Raw genomic sequence first — 27,149 nt, 5'->3', positions numbered from 1 at the left:
CCATCAAGAATAGAATAGTTATACATGTATAAATTAAGGATATCTATCATGATTTCATGATTTCATGATTTGATGATGACTGATGATTATAACTCGATCACTAGTATATACAATATCCCTGCAAACTTATTCTACAATTTACTGGAAATACCACTATCATTACTTACATACTTAATACTACATATGCTATACTCATGCATGTTGTGCACTTCTGTCCATCCTGGGAGATCTATCACGTTTCTTCCATGTTAATATGTTTTTTTATTTAAGTAGCTTAAGTAGTTTTAGTCTAAGGTGAAAGGCAGAGGATGTCGCACCTCATAGTTTTGTGACGACCCTCCCACTCTGCCTGCCTGTGTGCCTCGCTCTGCTGCTGGTTTCAGATACTGGGCCTTTTATAGCTGGTGGGTGGAGCTGGGACGATCACCTGCCCCTACCTGCCCGTCTGGGCGGGGCTTCCAAGAAGGCATAAATCACTGCCCTGCTGGGAGTCATTTGTGCTTTGGCAACACATGCAAATGCCATGCCAATAAACCTCACTGTTGAATGGGAATTGAGGGAGGGAGAGAGAGAGAGAGAGAGAGAGAGAGAGACAGAGAGAGAAAGAAGCAACTGGAGGAGAGGGAGAGAGAGAGAGAGAGAGAGAGAGAGGAAGAAAGAGGCAACTGGAGAATAGGAGAGAGAGAGGAAGAAGCAACTGGAGGAGAGGGAGAGAGAGAGAGAGAGGCAACTGGAGAATAGGGAGAGAGAGAGAGAGAGAGAGAGAGAGAGAGAGAGGAAGAAGCAACTGGAGGAGAGAAGCCTCTCAGCAGTAACAGTTGCCAAAAAGCTGCTCCATCATTCAGCCAGCGGGCTTCACTTCTCACATCCCCTGCGTGTTCGCGTCTGAATATCGGATCCGTTATTTTTCCCTTTCGCTCCGTGTGTGTCGGTGGTGTGTCGGACACGCGGCTGGAATGGGAACGTAACTTAACGGCAGCAGCAGCAGCAGCTGTTGGAGCCCCGGCGGTTTTCAGCGGCTCCTGGCAGCAGCAGCAGCAGCAGCAGCAGCAGCAGCAGCAGCAGCAGCAGAGGATTATCCGGAGCCTGCACGGGTCTTCAGCACCGTGGACAGCGACCGAGCCCCGGCGTGAGGTGAGAGTTGAACTGCGGATCTTCTCCTGTGTTTCATGTTAGAGCTAAAACAGCTGGATAGAGAAATAACGACTCTCATGTAACATGTTGACTTGTGTCAACGCTGCTGCACACGCCAGATGTTACAAATGGGAATAGTCTGGGCTGATGGGGTGAATTTCCTCATAAATAAGTTTAAAGATTGGAGATGATTTATCAGTTGTGGCACTTTCTGCTGGTTCCGTTTGAGACTCTCTTGACTGGTGTGTTTTAGCCCTCGATCCCTGAATTCGTGTGGTGTGATGTGGCGATAGGAGGTTGGAGAAATGGCTAAACGTTATTCTGAGTGTCATCGTCGCTGCTGCGCATAGGTTCAGAAGAAGAAGAGCCTCCGTTATCCGCTCGTGTCAGTTTTTATTTAAAGCAGCTGTCTGTTCTGAAGAGTCAGCGCGTGCCCCGGCAGCAGCGGCTCGTGCCTCCGGTCTGCGCACAGTCAAGCACACACACACACACGTTTGTACTTCTATCTTAGTGAGGACACTCATTGACATAATACATTCCCTTTCGGCCCTTTACTCTAACCTAAACCCAATTCTAACCCTAACCTTTAAAAACAAGTAGTATCCCTCAAACAGCCGTTTGAAGAAGTGAGGACCGGTCAAAATGTCCCCACTCTGTAGGGTCTATGCTTAAAATGGTCCTCACAAAGGCATAAGCACAGGAACACACACATTCACAAACCTCGTGCTTCTATCTTGGTGAGGACACTCATTGGTGCAATTCCCTACAGCCCCTCACCCTAACATTAACCATCACAGCTAAATGCTTAACCCTCATCTTAACCCTAAACTACACCTGGCTCTAACCCAGAAAACAAGTCTGAACCCTCACACAGCCCATTAAAAGTGAGGATGAGTGTAAATGTTCTCACTCCTGAAAGTCCAGGCTAAAAATGGTCCTCACAAAGATATCTCTACCTGTACATACACACACACAACCTCGTGCTTCTATCTTGGTGAGGACACTCATTTGTATAATGCATTCCCTTAGCCCCTCACCCTAAACAATAGTTGTTAATTACCATTATCATTTATTTATTAGACCTTAACCCAACCTAAACCTATTTCTAACTCTGAACATTTAAACAGCGAGTGAGGACCGGACAAAATGTCATTTAAAGCCCAGCCCCAAAATGGTCCTCACAAAGATATCTGTACAAGTACATACACAGAGATTTACACACATAACCTTGTTAGGACACTGCATTGACTTCCATGCATTGTGGTCAGCCTAACAAAAACCTTACCCCCCCGACCTTAACAATGACAAATCCAGGCCTAACCCAAACGTTGACCTCGCCACTATTCACCTCTCAGCCCTTAACTTAGCCTGGACCTCAGAAATAGTCTTATGTTGGTTCCCATGACAATGTACCAGGAGTCTTTGCTACTTCAGGAAACATGGCGGCTGCATTGCTGCAAGTGAAAGCAAAAGTTGATTTTGTTGAATTAGAGCTTTTATAAAACTTTGGAGGCCGAAAGAAATGAAACGTGCTCGACAATCTAACAAGATGTTTGATTCACTAGATAATACAGTTGTTCAATGAAATAGGATTGTGTGTATGAGTTGTTCAATCGATTGGGAGAATAAAAGATGATCAATTACGACTATTTCTTTTTTTCTGCTTGAAAAATGTCCAATAGTTCTTCTTCAACATCTCTCTAAATATTTTATCGTCATCTTATGGGGAAGTAAAATTAATATATGGAGTTTTTGGATTCTTTTCAAATCTTGAGTTTAATCAGTTAATCAAGATAATTTTCAACATACTGATTGATAATTAAACTAATAATCAGCTGCATCTATTATTTTATTATTTAACATCCATTGTTTGTGATACTTTTCAAGCACAAATGCTTAAATTGGACTTAAATTGGACCAACTGTGAATATTCTGTTTGTCTTTATCTTATGGGAAAGTAAATTAATACAAATCTTGATCTTAGTCAAGAAAATATTCAGCATATTGCTCTGTAATGAAAACAGTAATCTACTTCTGTTTTATTTATTTTACAGCCTTGTAATCCCAGCTGTACATTAGCTGTTGCAGGGATTAAACATGTGACCTTTTGTTTTTTTCCGCTTGAAATTGATGTGGCCACCCAGCCTCCACTTCACACGAACTGTCTGCTTCAGCTTTTTTTTTTGCACGAAGAAATTAATTCTCACAATGTAAAGGATGAAAAATGCCCCTGTCAGGTCTGCTTTGAATAAGAGGTGACCCCCGTGCTTTTTTTGCCTGTGGCGCTCTAACAGGCTGTGATGGCTCTTGACAAACACACACACATTCACTCTGACTGTGTGAAGCCTCCGTTTGTCAAGCCTTGATTTTAATGATGTTCATTAGGATTTTGATTACACTGAATGTGTGATAACTCTCTGCTCGGCGTTAAGTGTGTCTGATATGTCGGCTCAGGCCGTGAGTGACGAGAATTTAGTGGGAGGAAGCAAGAAGGCTGAATCATAGCGGAGATGTTGCCATAGGGCCCCGCTCTAGTGTCCTTGAAAGAAAGGAAGCACATATTGATATGCCAGTTTTGCCTCTGGGTTATTAAACTCTGGGCGCTTCTGTATAGAAATTGCTGCTCTATGTCATGGGGATGATGAACTAAATGCAAATTCATCTTTCATGCTCAATTTATTATCCAATAAACAGACCGTGAATTTGAATTTGAATAGCCGCCCTACAGAGGGTGGGCCACACAATTGTCTGCTACGTCTCTAAATTGTCTTTGTCTTGTTAGGAAATGAAGCTCCCGGAGTTGAAGGTCAGGAAGGACTCTGCACTTTAACGCGTTTCTCTGTTCTTCTCTTTCAATAAAAGACCAGTTTAACAGTCATTTGCTCACAGATGGTTACCTTTGAGTGGATCTCTGTCCTTATGCAGGGTGACTGAAAATGGTGCCGTACACAGCCTTAGGGTCAGCAGTTACAGTCGGGTTGATGGCTTCTGCTGATGATTTCCTTTTTCTTTTTTTTTTTGCATTTCACAGATTGCAGAGCGAGTTGCTTTCCGTGCACTTTTACGTGCACGTCGCACAGTGGATCATATTCCCCTCATGACTAGAATCCCATGTACGGCGTCTCAATTAAATTCAATATTTGCTATAAATAAATGACGGTCCGGTCTGTGAGCCGGAGAGCAGGCGGCGGCGGCCGTGAACGCCCACTCACCCTCATCACGCCACAACCACCCCCCCACCCCCTCTACCCAATCATCCCAGGCCTCTGAACCCCCCCCTCCCTTCACCCTGCCGCACTGTGAATTGTGATCAATTTGAATGATCAACTGAAGACACTCTGAGAGACATTGGCTGTCGAGCAGAATATTTCGCGACAATGAGTTGCACCAGTAAAAAAAAAAAGCTTGTGTGTCCAGAATAGTCGATGTGATTATTCGCTCCCAGTGTTTCTATGCTTCCTTTGGCACAGATAGAAAACCAGAGAGAGGAGAGTGCTCCCGTCTTTGCTGTGCTCTGCTCCACTCTGGGCAAGGTTGTGCCATGCTACACTGAGCCGTGTGCCTCTGTGCTGTAGCCGCGCTCCGCTCTTTGTCATTAGCTGAAACACAGCTGATGCTGCATCTGATGCAGTGAGCACTCAGCCCATCTCATCGGTTCTCTGCCACCGGTTTTCCACTTCAGAATCATTGTGCTTCGAAGGGCTATAATCTCATGGACATAATGGCGTCCACTCCAATCAATAGCCAAATGGCACGGCGAATCAATAGCTACCATACTATACAAACACGTGGCCCGGGAGTGTGGGGGGGAAAGAAGCAACCGGCAGCCATCGGATGTTTTTAACCCTGTGCACGCTTTGAAAATATACTCCTTAATTATGGATCAAAAATACCAACCTTGTTAACGAGCCATGTATTATGGATTGCTGCATGATCTATGCTAATGTAAGCACAGCAGTTGGAGAAAAAAAAAGCTGGCCCCCCTTTGCTTGCTTGCCTCTCTCTCACTAATCACCACGAATACACACACACACACACACACACACAAACACGCACAGAAACAGAGTATATGCTGCAAGAAGCACAAACGTAAAGCAAAAACTGAGATGAATATCCACGAGTTTTTAAAGAACCGTTCGACTCTCTCTGGATTAAAACTGCACTTTTATCAAAACAACCCGTCTTGACAAAAACGTCTCCTACACCAGAGGTTTTCACTAAATTGGGCAACAACGTGGTGTTCACACATTAAATTAACAGTTTGTCACTGGGAGCCAGAAGATTCGTGGGCTTTTTTATGTGTTCATCAAACTTTTATCCAGGCCATGGCTAAAAGAACTAAGGTAATTTTATATTCAAGGCAGTGGTAAAACATTCCTGCAGTTTTGCTAAGAGAAAACAGGACTCTAAATTATCGAGCTTTTTGAAATGTGTTATCTGCAACAACCCCTTAGATAATGTTATTCAGAGCAAAAAAGGCATAATGGTTTTGGCATAAGGGGAAATTGGACGGGTCAGAGCTAGAGCTCAGTAGTTCCCCTTATTCCAACAGAGAATCAAACTGCCCTGAATGGAAGATAAAGAGTTTATCTTCCTGTCGGCTCCACACTTTAACACACTCAGAACTGTTGTATGATTAGATCCAGCGTTTAAAAAAAATTACAGCCGACCTAAACGACATTCCCTCTGTTTGGTAATTTGGCAATTTGCTCAGAATCTCATAAGGCAGAGCCGCAGTGACTGGACACGTATAAATCACAGACTTCAAATATGAGAGTGTTGCTGGAGGAGAAAACAAATGTGCCGACGTGGATTTTGACGAATCACTGGCAGGATTGAATGAGATGGGTCGCTTGGGATGGTGTCGTAAAATTCTGCATCATCTGCACGGCGGTTAAAGATTTCTCTCTTCCCTCGTCTTTGTTTTGACTCTGTGTATTTTCTGTTTCCCTCTGAAGCTAATTTGCTTCAGTGGAAGGATTGTTGACAAGAAAAACAAGACGTGGAGCGGGAGCAGAATGCAAAGTATACATGCAGAAATGTTTGGCACGTCATTAACACAAATGTCACAGTGTCACTGGCTGCTGCAAGTACACACAGACACACACACACACTTATTTCCTCTATAGTTGTGAGGACACTCATTTGACATAATGCATTCCTTAGCCCTTTACCCTAACCTTAACCATAACTCTTACTCTCACTCATATTCAGGGCCCATCGGCTATGGTCTGTGAAGCCACTGGGGGCAACGGACAGTATTTGTGGTTTCTAGTATAGACACCAAACTGTCGGACTAGTTTCTCTGTTATCACACAAGTCAAACGTTTCTGCACTCAAAAGCACAAACAGCAATACTTTCTGTATGTGTTGTATGTCTAGACAACATTTAGGCTAATCTCTATTAACAGCTCTAGGGATGCAGATACATTTAAAACCCTTAAGGTCAAAGTTTTTTATCTCCTTTGCTCTCTGCACGGAACTGTTTACCTGCAGGCAACTGAAGCCTGTCCAAACGGGATCGGCATAACTAGAAACAGAAACCAGAAGACTTCCGACCCCAAAAAATCTTGTTCTTCACCCACAGACTCTACACATTCACCTGTAGAATCTGTTTAGAGATTAATCTCACCCTGATCTAAACCTTACACCAAGTCTAAACCCTTAAACTGCCATCTGAAGTTGTGAGGACCAGCTAAAACATTCTCACAATGTCAAAATGTCATCACAACTCTAACATGTCCTCACAACAAGGGTTTTGAACCAAAATTGGTCCCCAAAGCTATAGAAAGTTCACACACACACACACACAGAAAGATATAGACAGACCCATCCCTGTGGACACATACAGCTTCTCATTTACCATCCACACCCTCCACACACACACACACACACACACAGAAAACCGTGCTCTAAACAGAGCGTAGCTGAGCGGGTATATAGCAGTGAAATATTGGAGCCATTGCAGCCCTCCAGGCATGCAGTTATCAGGGATACAGAACTGATGGGAAATCAATCAGCTCAAGTGGAGTGGCCTGGACGATGGCGCGGAGAGGAGTTCTGCAGATGCACGCCTTGATGTCTGCAGCTCACTGTTCTAACCACTGAACCCAAACATACACGCATGTAGCATACACACACGCTATCTATCCATCCTGTCGTGCAAAATACCGGATGTTCTGTAGATGATGTTTTACATTAGTATTTTTTGTCTTTTTAAATACTTGCTCTCTGAACACGGCAGCTCCAGTGTATTTATGGTTAAGGAAAGCCTGTCATTCTGGGGAGAGCATATTTCTGTTTACCACGACGAGACCTCTGCAGTGAGGGGGTCAGAGTGGATGTTTGGGCTTAGAGAGTGTTTGACTTTGAGAGCAGAGACTGCAGCTCGTCTCCACGTCGCCATCGCAAGTTAACATTGGTTCATTTTACCCATGACCTCAATCTCTTGCTAATCTTAAACCAAGTATTTTTGAAACTATGGCTATAGGGCTACACAGTGGATCTTACTAAAACTGACATAATCAGGCCAAGTCCCGGCCACTGAGGGACAATAAATAAAGTGAGTAAACGTTTTAATTTGGATTTTCTTTTATACTTCATTTACTGTGCAAAGTGTTTGGTTTTAGTGTCTGTAAATTTGATTTTTATCAGATCCACGTCTTCGTCTTGGTTAAATACTGAATCTTTCTGGTTTTAGGGTTGTACAACATCCAGGAAGTGTTGCTCTCTCCTTGAGCCAGATGAAGCATTGAGGGATATGTGCTTAATGAAAGACCCCTCATTACATTTTTATGGGTTGAGGGTGTGGTTTCTACCACTGCTGCTGCCAGCTTTCCACCAAGGTTTCTAACAACCTGGGAGGAAATTAGCCGGGAAAAAATCCACAGGACACAACCTCAGCATCAATGGTGATGGGTTCGGCCACCTCAGGGGTCGGTCACAGATCAGGAATTTAAAGCTGCCTGTTTGTTTGGCCTGTGTTGAAGCTCCGGAGCTACTTCAGAATTATTCCTTGTCATTCCACTATATACTGTTACTTCTTTATTATTCGTGTGCAGAGCTTTTTATGGTGCAGAGTGAAGTTTGTGTTAATCCCACCTGGTTTATCTGCAAAGATTTTAAAGTCAATGTTTTTCTATAGTTTTTTATTATTCACATGTGTGGGTTATATACAAGTTTGAATGATTGACTGAACTAATGTTATTTTTTCATACATTTCACATCGGCTATTGCAGAGGTGTGTTAAACAAACAACACAATCTTATGAGCCAAGTTCACAACTTTTCAAAGTAAAAGCTCTGTAATTCAGCTGGCTATGCATCATATATAGCAACAAATGAACACTGTGCATTTAATTTGAAGACAATTTGCTAAAGACAGGGTGATTCTATGAATATCATGACGTAGATCAGCATCCATGACACCTGTGAATGTCTGCGTCAGTCTGATGTGTTGAGACGTGTGTTCCACATACAGGCAGAATGACGTTTGTGGAATTGGCCGGTGAATGGCACTGACAAATCACCGTTCACTGTAACAGATATGAAAGACTTGTTGATCTATTTACCTTCCTGCCCGCACGTTTGCTCAGTACAGTGTGAAGTGATGCAGCGTGAAGGCAAACAGCGCACAGATCCGTTACATCTCTGTGTCAACCTCATATCTAATTCATGCACTTTATTGTTGCTCTGCAGCAGCACATATGTCCTTTGAGGTGCACTGGCAGCGGCTCCGGCCAAAACCAAATCAGAAGCAGAAACGAGGCTGTAAGACACTGTAGCTGGAGGCTCGACAGGGTTTAAGTGTCTATAAACATTCAGATGCCGTATCATCCGGAGATTGTCTCTTTTATAATGATTTCAAGTAGCAACGTAAAGCTGTTTTCCTGCAGAGATCTCAATGGCTTCGTGTTGACGGGAGACAAGGAAAACAGCTTACAACAAGTGTAACCTGGCTGGCTTAAATGCCGGGACTGTCAGTACAACAAGCCTCCGCATTAATCTATATCAGCGTGTGGGTTTGCGCGCATGTAGGCACACTTCCATGCATAACAAGGGCACCGCAGTCGGGCTCCTGTTTCTGATGTATAATACTATTAGACAGTCACATGTTTTGATCCTGTGTACATGTGTTTGCCTCTCATTTCATCATTACCGTATCATTACTGCATGTGCACCTGTCCAGATGCTGGGTGTAATTTGCGTGTGTGTGTGTGTGTGTGTGTGCATGTTTCCATATGCATGCACGTGTGTGATGAGCCTACTTGTGTGTGTCTGTGCTTGTAGCGGTTTTGCCTTAGCTGTCACTGGTAGGGTGCTGCCTACCCTCTAACAAATGCACGAACCAGACATTTAACAGTTTCGGAGGGCCGTGAATCACTCCGTGCAGTAAACAGCTTTTCATTTAACATCTCTGAAGGCGAGGCAAATCAACTGAGCATTTCACACTGAAATGCTTTATGATACTTTCCATTTTTGTGGCTTCGGAGTTCTGTTAGTCTGCCAGAGAAAGATACAGATGGAGAAGGTGAGAGACTAAAAGGTAATACGGGAGTAACTGAGTGAGAGAGAAACAAAACAAGTGCAGATGCTTCCAAGGACTCGTTAAGTATTAAAATTGAGATTTAAAAAAGAATGTTTGTAAACATCTAATTTTCATTAAGGTCATGGTTTGAATGCTTAAAGGGCAGAAACCAGGAAACAGAAAAAGAAATAGAAATAAAACCCCACTGCGACTGATTAGAATGTGCACAGATGAGAATATTACTCATCAGTCACACATAGCAAAATTGTTTTGTCCCAGATATGGCCGACATCCCATTTCCCACACAGCCCACTCCTGTTTGCCAGATCTAGGCCACAAGGAAGCTGTAGCAATACCACATGTCAACCAAAGGTGCCAGAGGTGGCCCAAATTAGTTTTGTGCTGTTTGGGCCATATTATGCAGATTACACGTTGCCTGGAGCTCTGCATGATTGCCAAAAAAGACCCATTTGGATATTTGGGCCACATTTGCTACTTCAGGCTCATATCCATTTTGTTTGGGCCACAAAAAAAGGCCAGAAGTGCCAGATCATTGCCTGAATTGGCACACATCCATATGATATCTGTTAGGGCTCATTTCAGGGCTCTGGGTCTGCGATGGGATCAGATACAGATGACGGTTCAGGTCCAAACATAGGTTTAGACTATAGACTGTATATATAGATGGACAACGCGGCTCCACTTCCTCCCGTTGTACAAAAATGAAGCAAACTCCGCTTATGGTGCCGCCATTTTGCACCTTTAATTTATATAGAGCCAGAGTCTGTGCAGAAGTGATCAGAGAATGAAGCAGTGGTATTGAGGTTTGCGAGTCTGTCTCAGCTGTCAATCATGCGTTTCCACTTTCAGTTTTTATAACATCAGATAACTAATTAAATCCAGATTTATCAGAAAATGAACATCTGGACATACACCAGTGTGATAAGGACTATTTTTAAATTCGGCACCTGCAGATGGACTCACAACACATCACGAACATAAGATGCGAAGAAGGAACATCATTGATTTACCTGTTTGTTATCTAACACTGAGTCATGCATTGTCAACACTTTGAGTACAAAAACAATATTTTAGTCGTGTCCTGTCTTTGGACGTGCAATGAAGTGCTGGAGCTTATATAAGTGTGTCGTGCAATACTGTGACAACCAACAGGGGGATCCTTCTCGGGCCAATCTGTCCCAGGATTCATTGCTCTTCGGTGAGTAACTGTTTCTCAAAGAGATAATGGCGACAGCAAGTCACTTTCAAATGTAAGTGTCACGCTACAATTCAACCTAATAGCTAAGGATACACACGTTAGAAAACAAAGGGGAATTAAAACTTTGTCGTCATAACAAACTGCAGCTCTGTTGCTAGGTGACAGCGGTATGGGCGGGACAAGCTGGTGATGCAGATCACAGAAATCTATAGACCAGACTGAGACAAACCAAAAAGAAAATATGGGCGGCAGGAAAAACTAACATGGGTTTTGAAATGTTTTATAAATTTGAGGAGTAGGACGATTTTCTCAACCCACAAAGGAACACTTAATCATCTACTTTATTAAAAAATGTCAAAATTGGCAAAACGCGAGGTACATACCATTAAACCTGCGAGCAGGCAGAGTCTGACTCTCACATGGTGTTCTGCTCTGTGTTCCCAGCATATAACCAACGCACCCTTTCAATCACGCCCCTGTACTTCAGTGCTCTGCTCATTCTTTCCTGCTGCATCACTCACCTGAATGTTACGCTGCCACCGCTTGTGTTCACATAGCACTTAAAAAACCCCACATGTAAGGTCGACCTGTGAGGAGCATCCTCCTGTGAGGGTCTGCGGGTCCATGTCTGAGTGAAGTTAGTATTCCTCTCACCACTCCCTCCTGTGCACAAGGTCACGACCAAGACACCAAACATGGCTAACTGAAATTGTTTTCACTGGACAACGATTTTCACTCATCACCTCTCAACCCAAATTAGCATTTATAGGAGATTTTACGGCGACGTGTGAGACGGTGCTTTCTGATACTATCATTAAAATAACAAATGCGCTTTACTTTGAAGAGCAGCGTTCATCCCTCCAGTGGGGATCCGTCGACTTGTTGAAGAAGAAAGATGTTCTTGAAACACCTCCTGCTGGGTTTTACTTTAAAGGAGACATATGATGTTTTTCCTTTTACTTTAGAGTCTTATAAAAGTTCTGCAAATTTAAACAGCCCCAAGTCTGTGGTAAAGGGACAGAAACACTGCTCCTGAAGCTCCTGAAGCTCCCGAAGCTCCTGAAACGTCTCGTCATTATTCCCGCTAGTCTGGCACGGCCCCTCACAAAGCCAGGTGAAGCAAGGGCAGAGGCATCAAAATGACACAGTACGTTTTACAGTGAGTCATATTTATTTATTTATATATTCGATTAGCCGTCTTCGTAGACATGACCCTCCGGTGACCCCGCCTGTGGGCTGACGTGCTGGTTAAGAAGCAAGACGAATGGAGATCATCTGTAAAACGAGCTGATCTGAGGCCAGATGCAGCTCATTGCTAAGTGCACATAAAATGCCTGGATGCGTTTGTCTAATTGTGAATTGAGTCAAGTGTGGCTCTTTGGATGATGTGCACGTCTGTGTGTGTGTGTGTGTGTGTGTGTGTATGCACGTAATTACGGCGACCATATGTCTGCCTGTGCAGCTGTATGCTGCTCAAATTGATTATGGCGTGGTCCAAAAAGTTGAATAAAAGGTACGTACACACATGTGACATATTCCGCCCAGCTGGAGGACATTAAAAGATATTATCTTAATAGCCACAACATATTGTGCTGACAGTCTCCTGCTGTCCTGTTTATCCACTTGTTAAGGGAAACAAACAGCCGAGAGAAGGTTACACCAGTTAAAGCGCTGAATTCATACAGCAGATAATTTGGGGAAAGTCACCGGGGTCGTCCTTAATAGAGCAAAATGAAACTGTTCCCGTGGAAACTATTGTTTGGACGACTTCTGTCAGAGCTGCTGCTGTTGTGCAGGTGTGTGTGTGTGTGTGTGTGTGTGTGTGTGTGTGTGTGTGTGTGTGTGTGTGTGTGTGTGTGTGTGTGTGTGTGTGTGTGTGTGTGTGTGTGTGTGTGTGTGTGTAATTACAGTGCGTATGTTTGCAGGTAATTAAGTCGGGCCCAGCGAGTCAGCACCAGAGCTAGTCTAGGCTACGAAACCGAGGCGCTCATGATTTAATTACCGCACACACACACACACACACACACACTGAGACAACAGAGCGTCTCATACCCTCCTGTGCAGCCCTCTGTATTCCCCTCTCGTTTGTCACTTGCCCTCCACAAGCTCACTGGCTCTGTGAGGTGCAGGCGGGTGGCGAGGATGGCAGGGAATTAACCCGGCTGCAACGGGGGCCACCCGACCCATCCTCGGGGCTTTATTGTGTGTTGTACGTTTCAGCCCAGTGAGCGCGGTAACTATTGTGTATATCAGCGTCGATACTGATCAAGCCTGACGAGGGGGAGAATCCAGACTCCCTCAGCCGTGCCGTGAAGCTGGGACCGGTGGACTGAGTGGTGGCAGTTGTTGTTGCTGTGGGTTTAAACGCTGCTTCGTATGACAGCGACTGTGGCTCTCAACGGCAGAAGCAGCTGCTGCTCTGTCACTGCCCCTGGGCTGTGGAAGGCAGAGGGGGGTGTACACACTGGAGATACTCCCCTTCTTCTCCCAATGCCCTTTCTGCTTCTACTCCCCTCATCCTCTCTCTTCCTTTCTTTCATTCTCAGCTGTACTTTAACACCAGCACCAGGAGGCAAGAGATAATGCAAGGACACAAACACTCTCACGTGTGCTGCTTAGTTTTCTGTGTGTGGGCTGGAATACAAAAAGTCCCTCTTATCTTAGCCTGCTGTCTCTATGCCTGTGTGTGTGTGTCTGTGTGTGTGATTGTGTGTTCTCAGAAGAAAGTAGAGTCGAAATCATCTTGGTTGGAATGTGTGTGAGTGCTTGTGGGTTTTTCTCTTCTTTCCACTGGCCTGTCTTTCAACTCAGCGCAGCTCTAATAGGCATTCTGCAAACCACTCTGCTCTGCAATTAGCCAAGAACCATGGGAGAAACATTGATAAACAAAGATGAAACAATTCACGCCTTGCTCGTCGCAAAGCCCTCAATCGAAGTCAACTGCTATTATCATCCCGACGGTGCATTTCGGCAGGTGAAAGCAGGCGCAGCCAAACAGACTCCACTATGCCCTTGAAACACATCACACAAAAGCAGATGCAAGAGCCTGTTTGTTCAAACACTTATTAAAAGCCCATCTAGGCCATTTGTGTGTGCGTTGTAACTGGAGCCGGAGCTAAGGCGGCGGCCGCTTCATCCTTGTCCACACAGCTCTCTGGCAGCGCTGGACCCCAGGCGGCTGCCCACAGTTTCATGTCAGAGCCAGAGACGGGGGACTGCAGCCGCCACCAGGCCTGAGAAGCTCCATCATCCAGCAAACATGCTCATCCATCCCGAGCTGGCTGCAGAGCCGAAGAGATGGCTCCAGGAAGAAAAAAAAAATCCACATGAATTGTTCTTTTTTTTATTCTCTCTCTCTCTCTTTCTTTTCTTGTTGGCTTTCTATCTCTCCCTCATCTCCCATTCCCTCGATTTCTCTCATTTCAGGGCTATTTCTTTCTTGAAAATGTTTACACGGAGTGAAACCCCACCGGCCTACTCCCCGAAGCCCGCTGCCTTTGAACATTATGCATTGGCCTCAGCAGATCAATATCAACTAGCTTCCCCGTCCGTCTGTTCGCATTCACTAAAACTTTGTAGCAATAAATAATTTTTCCTTCGTTTTTTTTTTTTATTAAAACTTCAAAAATTGTCTGATGAAACCAGACGCTTCTGGGTCCTCCAGCGAGCTTTTCCCTCTGAATGCTGTCATGCCAAATAATATCTCTTGTATCTCACACGGCTCTTAATCTGTCGCCAATTATTGAAGTGTGATGGTAACGAGGCACTCACATTCCCAATCAACAATGATGCAAGCTGACAGAAATCCAAAGCACGGGCTGAAATTGGACAAGGGGCCGAGTTGCATCACGGCAGCCAACAGAAGGCATATTGTAGCGGTCAGACGAGAGCTCTGCCGGCAGTGTGCATACATCAGAGCCAGTCAGCGGGAGCCGTGGAGGTGAAGCGGAGGTTGACTGCTGCCTTGCTCCGCTGGACTCAGTGAGTTTTACAAGGTCTCTGTCAATAGCCGTGACAAGTTACAAGCGACGTTTCCGCAGTCTCGACTGCACTGGGGGTTCTGGGGATCTGAGGCTCAGCGGGCAGAGTCGAACACTAACGATTCCCACCGAGCCCGCAAGATTGTTTACAGTGTGTATTTGCACAGTGATAAAAATACAGGAGTGAAAACAGGGATACGGTGCAGGTAAGGGAGAAAATGCACCAATTGGGATGGAGAAAGAAAAAAAAGAGCTTGTTATATGAGACTAGAAACAGCACACGGAGGCAGAGGCAGACTGAAAATGATAAAAACCAGGCACCAAATGGGATTTTACTTACGTCAAGCTCAGCCCACACAGCAGGATTCAAGATTGAAATTCAGAGTTTGAGCTTCTCTGTGGTGAGGATTCGTTTTTCTTTGTCTTCTATGAGGATAACTTTTTTCAGTTTGGGATTTTTAGTTCTGAAGATGCCACTGTTTAAAATATTTAAAATGTTTCCCATTAATCCACACACTGGCAGCTCTTGTATATATACCAAGGTAAATCCAAATTTCTGCTGTATAGGTAAATTGTCAAATTAAATGAGGCAAAAATTTACATTTTTAACTATAATTCAATTTCAAAAATGAAGATCAAACCTAAGAAGCAATATTCAAGTTTAGAAGACATTGTTTGGTTTCACTTCATGTGGGACTCATAGTCATGGTGAGACTAATATTCTGGACATTATTGGAAGTATAATTGGATTATTGGAGTAAAGTGTAGGTGACCTCGTTCTTATAGAGTGGAAATCGCTTATAGTGACCGGGGTGCACTTAGTTTGGCTTGATTCAGTTGGCAGTGCTCAGCACAAATCATAGAGACACAGAGAGGAGCAATAAAAACAGTTAAAAAAATTACTTCTTTACGATCGAAACATGTATGAAAAGACCCAAAATGAACACTCTCAGCAAACTACCTGAACACTATAACCACAGTATTTAAACAGCATTACCTCAAAGGAGATTATGTTTTCATTGGAATTTGTCAATACATCAAACTTGATCCCTAAACTTTTTTTTCCTAGCAATTTACTAAGAGCTCAGATCTATAGGAGGAGAGCTGCTGATAACCAGCATGTCTGATAGTTGCACTTGACTCAACAGGGGGTCAGTTAGGTGTTTTATCAGCGGGAGTGGGATAAGCGCTTAGATCTCGGCAGTTAGAAGCTAAAGCGCGTTTCCTCGCCACCAGATCAATTACTTTTGCAAACTTTATTAGAGTAATGTTCTTCGAGGCTGCAGAGTCTAATGCTCTAATTGGAGAACGGGTCCTGTGCTGGGTTAACCCTGGGATCTAACAGCCTGTATATAGGATTACGTAAAAACTCCTGCACCAATCATCGGAAAATTTAGTGGAGGGGTGGGACATGACCCAATAGGAGGAGCCAGTTCAAACTGGGAGCAGATCTCCGAGCATCCTCCTAGTTAAAATATGTGCTTATTACTGATCATACTTAGTGGTGATGTTGAACTGGACTGCATGATATTGACATGGATTTCTAATCTCCTCCACCCTAATGTTTGTAATGTAAATGAAGTGAATAAAGTGGTCCACTTCAATGCCACTAAAAACTACAGGCTCAATAATGAACATGCAGGTAAATGAATATCACCCTGAGAGTGTCAATCAAAGACGCACATAATTACCTTTTTAAAATGTAAAATTTCTGGCTGAGTTGTTTAATCAGACAGGATTAATTTTAACGAGTGTGAATATTGTGTGTTTGAACGTCGTAGCACATAGGAACAGAGCCAAATGAAAATTAGTTTCTCTTCCTCTGGCCTTTGAATTCTCTGTGTCTGTATTAGGAACTAGTTTGCACAGATACAGCACAGCTCCCCCATTCTTCATTCCACAGCAGACTTACATGATTCACGATTACTGTCCGACAACAGCCCTGCATTATGCTCCCCTCCCTATTGCAGCTCCGTCTCCACAGCTGTGGTTTGTGCCTGATCAATGTCTGTTCTAAGCAACTCCATCTCTTTCTAATTAAGATATTTCATTGTGTTCACCTCGAGACTTTCACAGAAAGGTCACGCCGACTATTCTGCCATTTGGGTCTCGGAGCGCTCACAAAGGTCTTGTTCGTGATGATGACAATCCAATCCCAGCATTTCTACGTGAGGAAAAAGTCAGCGACTGATGACTTCTGGGAACTTGGGAAGTGTGCGATCTTGGCCCGTGCCTTGTTCAACCGGCTACGACTTCCGTCAGACTCACTTCCTCGCGTAAGCACCTCATGTTTCATCAGAGCTTTCTAATGGGACAAATGATCACTATAAAATACAAGGAAACAAATTAACCAGCGGTGTCAAGATTTTAATGGTTCCAATTAGTCAAAACTTCGGGGAATGCACATTATTAAGAACAATAAGGCGTCCCTTCCATTCTGCAGATTCAGCCTCGTTCTGCCGCAGTCGAAACAAATGTGTCTGACACTCTTTACATTGGTCCAAAGGGACGCCATTACTGTAAATAGTGTTGATTAATCACACTGTGCATGATAGGAGAGCTGGGTATTCAGTGGGACTGACAACGTGGCCCTAATGAACGAGCACACAGACACACACAATCAACAACATCACCAAGAAGCATGCTGTCTGCCTGCTGAAATGATAAAAGTTCGACACTTTTCTATCGAGTTTCTGTTTGTTGTTGATGAATTGCAGTCAAACATTCCACATCAGGAAACACTGCAAGGGATTTGTGCCCCTACATCTGGCGCAACCGTTCACACATGTCTACAAGGAAGATCAAAACGAAAACTGTGACTGGTTTAGCTAGCGTGTAAAGTAGTGGTGGGGTTTCTGATGCCAGTAGGTCCAGTCCCGACCCAAATAACAGGTACACAGAGAGCATCGGTGTTGTGCTGAGTTCGGGCTTCCTGCTGAGAAGTGCATCGTTATCACAGAAATGCAGAAACAACACAATGGAAACTACTGGTGTCAGACTGCCTGTTGATGACGGTATTGGATAATGGATTGCCCATCAGGCCATCAACGCAGCGGGAACTCTCCCCGTGCACTTGATGGCCATTCTGAGCTTGACAATTGCTCCGCTGGGCAATTGTTTTCCGACAGTGGGCCAGTTGGAAGAGCTGAGCAAATCAATGTGCTTCGTGCAGCTTCACAACGAAGCAACAGCAGAAAAAATCCCATGGGATCTTTGAGGTTGTGAGTATTGTACATTTTTTGTTCTAGTTCATCATGAAATAAAACTGACAGGCTGACCCAGTCCAGGTTTTTAATAGGAAATATCCATCATCTTCCACTAATCTGAGCTTGGGTTGCAGAGGTACTGTAGCCGGCTACCTGGGGTATCCCGGACATCCCTTACACCAGTCTGACCTTCTAGCCCTTCCCGGGGGACCCAAAGGCATTCCCAGACCAGATGGGATATGCAATCCCTCCAGTGAGGTCTAGGTCTCCTCCCAATTTGACCTGCCTCGTAAAAACCCAATGGAAGGCTTGATTAGATGCTATAACTCCCTCAACTATCCCCTTTGGACATGAGGGAGCAGCGGCTCTACTCCGAGCTCCACCCTCGGGTGTTTGAACTCCTCAACCTATCTCTATAGCTTATCTTCTGTTCTGCAGAGGAAGTTAGTGGAATTCATCTTCTGAAGTCTGTGGATTTTAGTTACTGATAGTTACTGAGATATGAAAATACATATAATAATACTCAAGATATTTCAACAACCAACGCGGGCATCTTTGGAGCCACTTGCTTTATAAAAATATAAAATTTAAGTGATATGTAAAAACAAGGGAAGAAATGAGCAAGTGAGGTCAACATTACTGATATCATGGTCTTACAAGAAATAACTATAAATCAAGACAGAAGAAAGACAGAAACAAACTACAATAACTACAGACAAACTAAATGAGCCGCCAGAGCCAAATTACAACAAGCTTGCAACAAGGGGAAACAAATAATGATATGCAAACAGAAAAGGTGGGCAGGGGACATCAAATTAATTTATTCCGTTTGCCAAACTAAATCGATCCAAAAAATATCTTGTGGGACCCGACTGCATGACATTGAATGAGTCTGCCAATTTAAATGTTCTGTATTCTCTGGGATCTGCAGGAAATATGGTCACAATCTCTCCTACTGCTCCTGAGTTATGGTGTTAAATAAAGGCCAGTTTCTGGAGAACAGCGTCATGTCATAGTAAATTTGACCTTCATATATAAACATTATCACTAGTATTTTATTCTGTTAGACATTGGTGTGAAAATGTTTCCACAATCGGAGCAATAAGGAATGAGTTGTGGCCAAAGTGTGATGTTGTGAGGAGACTCTGACCTGTGACCTTCACATCAGTTCATCTTTGAGCCCAAATGAACACGTGTCACCAAATCAGCTTCCAACCAAATGTCAAATAGGTTCACAATGTTGAATAATGGTCAGGAAAGTGTTTTACAGAACATTAATAAGTCAGTGAAGTCGACCTTTTGACTTTTTGATAATAAAATGTCATCATTTTATCATATTAGGCACTTTTAGGAATTTTCGGTCATCATTAGCATATAAATTCTTGATTTATGGCCCAAAAATGTGTTGTGAACGTCACTGTGACTTTAACCTTGACGGATCAAAATCTAATCAAGTCATCCATATGTCTGTCAGTGGATGTTTGTGGCGGTTGTAATGAAATTCCCTTTGGGCATTACCAATAAATCTCATTCACAAAACATGAGGTCGCTGTGACCTTAACTTGTGAGATTTGGTCCCTCAAATCTAATAAATTCAGTTTTGAGTCTAGATGAAGGTTTGTGCTGAATTTGAAGAAACTCCCTAAAAGCAATCTTGAGATGAAAATTCACAAAACTGTGACCACGAAATCTAATCTGTTAATATAATTGAAATCTGAACCAAGGTTTATATCTTTGTTACATTGTTTAAATTTGATCTGGGTAGTTTTGGTTTCACATTGAAACTTGTATGACAAACGTACGTCCTGGACCAGACTGTGGACCGAGGCACCTTTCACACCAGTTATTTCTGTGTGGACTAATTTGAAAAGTCAGAAGATCCGAACAAAACAAGATCTGTGTGAACGCATCCTAAGTGTACAAGTGACCCTTTGTACCAAAGTTGAAGGGATTCCCTCAAGTTATTCCTGAGATATCACGTCATTAGAGCCAAACATGGGCTTTGTGAGTGACCTTTAACGACCAAAATCGATGCAGTTCATCCTTATGTATCAGTGAACCTTTGCACAAAACTTTAAGAGCTTCCCTAGTAGCATTCTTTAGATATCACGTTCACAAGCGTGGGGCATAAAGACGAATGCATGGACAACCCGAAAACATAATACCTCTGCCCACAGCGGTCGCTGGCCCAGTGGCATAGAAATCAACACACATTCATCAGACATACTTGGCCTCTGTCTGCAGAAAGTAAGAAGCAGCAGCTGCTGTTTGGAGCAGATGTTACACACCACAGGCCCATTAGCCGAACGGCACCAGAGTGAAGTCTTCTGCTCCACAAAGCGTCAGTTGGACTCAAACGTCCCGAAAATGGCTGGACCTCGGAGAATCCGACTGAGCCAGCCCATTGATTGTCGAAGAGATGTGCTCTTCCACATCTGGTCTTAAGGCAAAGCCCCAGCTAAGAGGCCAACCTTGTGCCCATTTAATCATCAGCTTCCCTGTCGTCCCCCCGCCGCACGCCATGGCTTACGGAGCTCTACGCCTCAGACAACAGACGGCAGACGAGGGCTCTTCCTGGCCCCCCCTCTGCTCATATTGATAAACAGCATTACCAACTTGCTGTGTCATACAGGGGATTCTAGAGGGCGGCGTGCCGCTAACACCCCCTCACCCTGCCCACACCCCCAGCCCCATCCCAGCCTCTCCTTCCCCACCCACCTCTGCCTCCTCAGCTAAAATACCTTGAGGAAATTGGAGAAGGGCAGAGGAGACAGGCAGTTAAGCAAGTTTGTGTGTGTGTGTGTGCGGATGATAAGGAGGATGTGGGTCTGCATATTTGTGTGTGTGTGTGTGTTTGAGACGTATGCACCAACTGAGAACATGTGTGAGAACTTGTGTTTGCCGTGGCGTGAAGCAGCAGGAGACTTTAAGTAAAAACTGCAGCGAGACAGAAGCAGAGACTTAGAGGCAAAGTGCCGCCGCCGCTGGAGACGTGCGGCCGTGTGTGAATGGTGAAAACTCTTGTGCCGCTCATCGTCTTTCTGCTCACGGCAGTGGTTAATTATTCACCGGGGTTGTGCTGCAGAGATGAACTGAGGGGCTCTGGGATAAAGGCACTGGAGGAGGAAGATGAAATTATAAAATCCTAATGACGGAACTCTGGCTGAATGGTAATTTCTTAAATAGATTTTGAAGAGGTGCCCAGACAGAACGGACAGGGAGAGACATTGAGAAAAAGGGAAGAGGGAGAGGATTCCTCCTTCGCTCCATCCTCTCCTCTCCACATTCTCTCTCTCTCTCTCTCTCTCTCTCTCTCTCTCTCTCTCTCTCTCTCTCTCTCTCTCTGGACGTTTTCCAGCCCTCGTCACCTCTGGCCTAATCTTCCTTTTTATCTCACACTTAAGCTTCATTGCCACACATCTGTCCTTTTGTTTCGATCCACTAAACCTCAACTTCTCACCACCGCTTCACCCAAGTTATCTCTCCAGGTATCTGTACGATGTGATTATCGTATTAACCGTTCTCTCTTCAATGATGTATATTCTCAACCCTGTGAACTGCAGTGGGGTTTATTTGGACAGAGATTGAACCACCTACAGTAACTCTAACCCTAATAATCATAGTAATCATAATACTGCCTTTCAAAGTAGTGAAGGCCCCATTACAGAGTAAGGACAACAAAATAAATCAGACCAAGAACAGAAAACAATGAATTTATGAATAAGAATATTTGTTTTTGTAAGAACTTCCAGGAATGGGAGGTTGTGGATCTCTGCAGGAAGACAGTTCCAGAGGGTGGAGGCTGCCTCACTGAATACCCTGATGATGCCCACTGTAGCGAGCAGTCTTGTGTCCCAAGGACCACAGGTTCTGGGATAAGCAAGCACGAAGGCATTTCAGATACAGGAAAATGAAAGTTGACGTCTGATGGCCAGCGGATCAAAACCCAGAGCAACTCGGCTGTCATACTCGAGTTTAGATATTTCATTAGACATTTACAACTGGTAAAGGAGGTAAAATAAAAAAGACTGCAGACATCCATCATGTGCAGAAATCCAGTAAACTTCAAAACAGTTGTAACTATTCCATTAAACAAATTACTACGAATATATAAGCCAGTATACATATTTTTAAAAGACAAATATTTTACAACGAGAATATCAGTCAGTTGAGCAAACAACTCCGGCAAATTGCAAACACTCATAGATGTCAGTCTTCTTAAATATGCCTGACTTGTTTTTTCCATCAAGACCCATGAATGATTCCCTGGGAAAATGTCAAAAATAAAAATGCCCTATTTTGCAAAGTGTCAAAAATTCCTGAAGCCACATCAGGTAAATTCGTTCAGTAGTTTTTGCTTAGTCCAGCTGAGAATCAAACCAACCAACCCAAATCAATCTAATGGACAGAACACATGGATAATCACAGCAATCATTGTCTGACTTGTAGCTAATCATCTTAAACATGTAAAACATAACATCACTTCAAAGCCAAAGCTAAATATAAAACATTTTTACATCCCCTCTTTATATTGGACTCTAACAGAAAATTTAAATAGCATATTTACTCTGGTTGGTTGCCCTCTCCATGCACCGATCTGTATGTACATATCATACATATATATCGTTTTCATACATTTGTGCTCCAGTTGTCAGGTTTCAAAGTCGGTAAGTCCCAGGTCTTAAGCATCATTCCTCTTATTATACAGTGGGATTCAGTATCCAGCAGACTTCTGAATGGATTTTAAGATTTTACCACTTGAGTTGGAAGTGATCGCCAAGGATAGTACCATCATTAGCATGTTAGCCGGAGCCAGTGTCTGAAAAGCTTGTGTGCTCCTCCCCCAGTTTTCATCCGTTTACAGCGATACACTTCACGTTCCGCGATTCTATCATTTTATTCTCGTGCGCGGCGGCAGCCTCACGGGAGATAAATGGTATTGTGAGTGAGAACCATCAATAGAAGCAGCTAGAAAAACGTGGGAGGAAAAAGTAAAAGCATAATATCCTCCATATTGTGCATTTATTTCACCCTCCCACATTTTTCTAGCTGCTCAATCGCTCTCAGTGAATAGCCACTGTTGAGTTACCTTTGAGCAAAGCACTTAACCTCCAGCTGCTCCAATGGAGTAGCTCTCCGGTTTGTGTGGACGAGTCGGCGAATGCTGAGTTGACTTGAAGTGAAAAAGACATTCTCACAGCCTCCCACTTTGAGTCCGCTCTCACAGTTTACCATCGCCACCGTTTATTCACGCTTCAGCACACGAGCAGAGACGTACAAACACGCCTCTTTGATGCTCCCTCTCCAAATATCCCTCGCCTTCTGTCAGCTCCCTTCGGCGCTTCTCCCCCTCTCCTCCCCCGTCTATCTTCGCCCTCGTCCTCCGTGACCAACACGCCTCCCTGGCCGGGGCCCTGTTATCCGTGCAGCGGGCCGCAGAGGAGAGCGAAAAAAGGCACGCTGATTGACAGAGATAAGGCCTCTAATTAGAAGCAGTGATTGGGGGCTCTGGAAGGGGCTTTGCTTCCTGGCAGGCAGAGACAGAGACGTATCCTGGGCGTCCAACCCCTCTGCAATTAGACACACATCTGCTATCAGCGATATCAGCGGTGTCCCTCAAACGGCGAGGGGCTTTGCTGCACGCCGTCAATGTCATTCATTGTACCTTTTCCCCCATCCTTTGTAGAACCCACCTCCACCCCACCTGATGGTTTGGGGAGATACTGAGAGTGTGCCACACAGAAACAAATAACACACAGTGAGAGAGAGAGAGAGAGAGAGAGAGAGAGAGAGAGAGAGAGAGAGAGAGAGAGAGAGAGAGAGAGAGATGAATATTCATACACAGTTTTAAACAGGAGGGCTGTCACACATTCATGCATATACGGTTTATAGGGCACACACATGTTCAGGCCAGGCTGAGAACACTCATGCAGAAAGTTAAGATGCCCAAATGCATCTTGTGTTGGGTCTCGTAAATGGTGCATGCAAATTCGCCCACACATCACGAGAGGATGCGTTTAAGGACATCGACCCACTAATTCCACAAACGTCTGTCTGTTCGTTCATCTCATTGGCTTCACACTTGGCATGTGTATTATAAATTGCCAGAGAAAGTGCCATACTAACTTATGAAATTTGTACATAGGCAATATTAACAGAAATTTTATAAACGGGTGACCAGTGTTCTGTAGCAGCATTGGAGAAGCGGTCGACAACCAATTCAATCGGAATCGCTTCCCCTTTAGGAAGTCGTCTTCAAAGCAAAAGCACAACATTCGTTTTTGCTGTAATACTTTATACCAAGAGGAACTACAGATTTATTTTGTAAAGTTTTGAAATTGGAGCCGACTGAAAATTAATGAAAAACAAGACCAGTTAAGTAAATCCACCTGAACTGTAATAAAGCAAATTCAGTTTCATTTTACCAACATCGACTTTAAAATCTTGATTGCAGATAAACCAGGTAGGATGAAGTTTACTAAACCATAGACTCTATATTTAAAACACTCTGCACACAACATCCAGCACAGAAACAATAACAAAGTGACATTATATTGTAGAACTGTTTGAGAAGGACTCACTAATGATAAGGAACAACTCTGAAGTAGCTCAGGAGCATTAAATCAGGGCCAAGAGAACAGATCAATCCAAACAGGCAGGTTTAGAACGGGCACTGCACTAGTGTGATAGATGCATGTTCAAACCAGCACATAGAAAAACCTTGTACCTACTGTATATGCGCACAGTTAACATACCGTTAGCATGCACAAGCCTGACTCAGTGCTCTTACTGCCAGCTTTGAAATTACTGTACAAAAGTACCATCAGCCTGCAGAGATTTTACAGTCTGGGCAAAATGTCACATCATCTCAGCGCCAAGTTTTATGACTGTAATCTGGGCGGCTGACATGAAAAACAGCACCCACTAGCATGTCCAAAATGGAATAATAGTACATCACGACACACAAAAGCATACATCACAGTGGTTCCTTGCACTTGGAGTGTGTAGCCGGATCGAGCCAATTTATGAGCCGATATGTCTACAGCCTAATTCCAAATATGAGGGAGCTGTCATCTGAATAATCTACACCGAGCGAGCGAAAGGCTAAGGGATATTTAACATGACGAATAAGCCTGAGCTGTACAACTTGCACTATCCACTGAAGTCTTAAATCTAGAGTCCTGGCCCGGGAGGAGAGGGGGTGTAACTGAGGATAGAAAAAAGTCCATGTCGGTCTGAGGTGTTAAGAAAGAGAGGAGGAAGAAAAAAGAAGAGAAAGGCCAGACAGTTGAACAGAAATAAACTTCAGGAGTGAGACACAGGGGGCCGGTTACGCATAGTCTCTGACTAAAGAGATTTCTCAACAGAGACCTCCACTGAAAAGGCAAATTAGTGTTAGACCAGGAATAATCCATGTCTGTGAAACTGGCCACGAGTGTTTTCTCTCTGGGGAGCCAGGTCTTCATTATAGCCTCGCTGTACATTCTCAATATGATATCCCAGTCTGCACAGTCTCCTTAGCAACAAATACATTTGCCTTCAACATGCTCCGTTAAACAGGCCATGCTATCGGCTTCACACTTCACATGTGTAGTGTTCTGAGTTTTATTTTGAAAAGTTGTGTACTTGTGTCCAAAGATTGTGTCGCTTGATTAACAGACCTCTCAACATGCAATGTAATAAAACAACAGCAGTTAAAATCATTCACACTTAATATAACCGACACATGTGAACAATAATAATGCAAAATCATTCTAATTTTATGAAATACATTCACAAAAAAATCTTCATTGCAGATAAACCAGGTGGGATGAACACAAAGTTTTCTTCCATGCACCATAGACTGTATATAAAATACTCTGCACACAAACGATAACAAGTGAGAATATATCGATCTGTTTGAGGAGGACTCGCTAATTCTGAAAGTAAACAACCCATTCCAAAAAGGCCGGTTTGGAAAGGGCACTGCACTAGTTGTTAAAAAAATGTGTGGGCTCAATTCTGAACACAAGCACTTGTTCATCTTGCTCTCTTTGCTTTGTAAACATGAACAGCGTGAGCTTAGCCTTGAATAAGTGACCTTGAGCGAGGTGTGTGCTGCAAACGCTCGGCATAATGGGGAGCAGGAGAAGACTGTTAGCTCTGTGTGGTGAGGGGGGGGGGGCAGAGTCGAATCCCCTCAGCGCGGGTCAAACAGGTTCTGCCAAACAAGGGGGAAATCAGGACAGCGAGCGAGAAGCTGCAGGGAGGGAGCGACGGAGGGAGGAGAGCGGGAGAGAGGGGAGAGATCTGTGAACTCGCTCAAGGAGAGAAATGGGAGAATTGGAGCATTTCCCCCTTGTGGATACTCAACATTTATGACCAGACTATCAAACTGAATACAGAGAAGGGGGGGAAAAGAGAAGAGTAGTATATGTATTCTTTATGCCAGTGTTTGGGAATGTCACTCACACTGATTTCTCTGCAGCTTTAGAGATGCGGGCAAAGTCCCTCTTCGACAGGAGGCTTTGAAGCAGAACTCGGGTCCAGTTCATTACTAGAATTGGTCGAGCTTATGCCTCCATCAAGTCCCAACAGTCCCTTAAATTCAATCAAGCCTTATAGCTGAGCAAACAAAAGAATTCAGGTCATAAAATCATGGTCTCCAAAGAGGAAGAATGCTTGAATTATCCTGAGAAATCTGTGAAACCGTCAAAAAACATCTTGCAATGTTAAAAGATTTGCCCCTTTGTCCGGAACTGCACCAAAATTCAATAAGTTCTGTCTTGGCCCACGTCCCATCCTTCAACCAAGTTTCATAAAAATCCATTCAGTAGTTTTTGCGTAATCCTGCTGACAAACAAAAGGACGAAACCAACCAATAAACAGAGGGGTGAAAACGTAACCTCCTTGGTGGAGGTAATAACGTAGAACCAGACAGACCAGTTGGGAACACACACTGCAAGACAGCAATAAATGCCACGGAACCCAAAACCTATTTCTAAACCTCCTGTTAGACCTGAACGCCAATGTTTAATAAATCTGCAAAGTTCTGGAATACAATCAATGACCATATTTATTACTTTATCCTCAATGCCAACTTGG

General features: G+C 43.8%; 1 protein-coding gene across 1 annotated transcript in view; it reads left to right on the top strand.

Moving 5' to 3' along the window:
• Window positions 1-699: 699 nt before the first annotated feature.
• Window positions 700-27,149, top strand: part of tmem121ab (transmembrane protein 121Ab) — a 44,512-nt gene continuing 18,062 nt past the window's right edge. The window contains exon 1 of the mRNA XM_035144180.2: window positions 700-1,134. The gene's annotated coding sequence lies outside the window, so the exon portion shown is untranslated. The remainder of the gene's footprint in view (window positions 1,135-27,149) is intronic.

This window comes from Hippoglossus stenolepis, chromosome 20 (genome assembly GCF_022539355.2).
Source record: "Hippoglossus stenolepis isolate QCI-W04-F060 chromosome 20, HSTE1.2, whole genome shotgun sequence".
In the NCBI taxonomy this organism is placed as follows: Eukaryota; Metazoa; Chordata; class Actinopteri; order Pleuronectiformes; family Pleuronectidae; genus Hippoglossus; species Hippoglossus stenolepis.
This window is presented reverse-complemented; position numbering and strand designations above follow the sequence as displayed.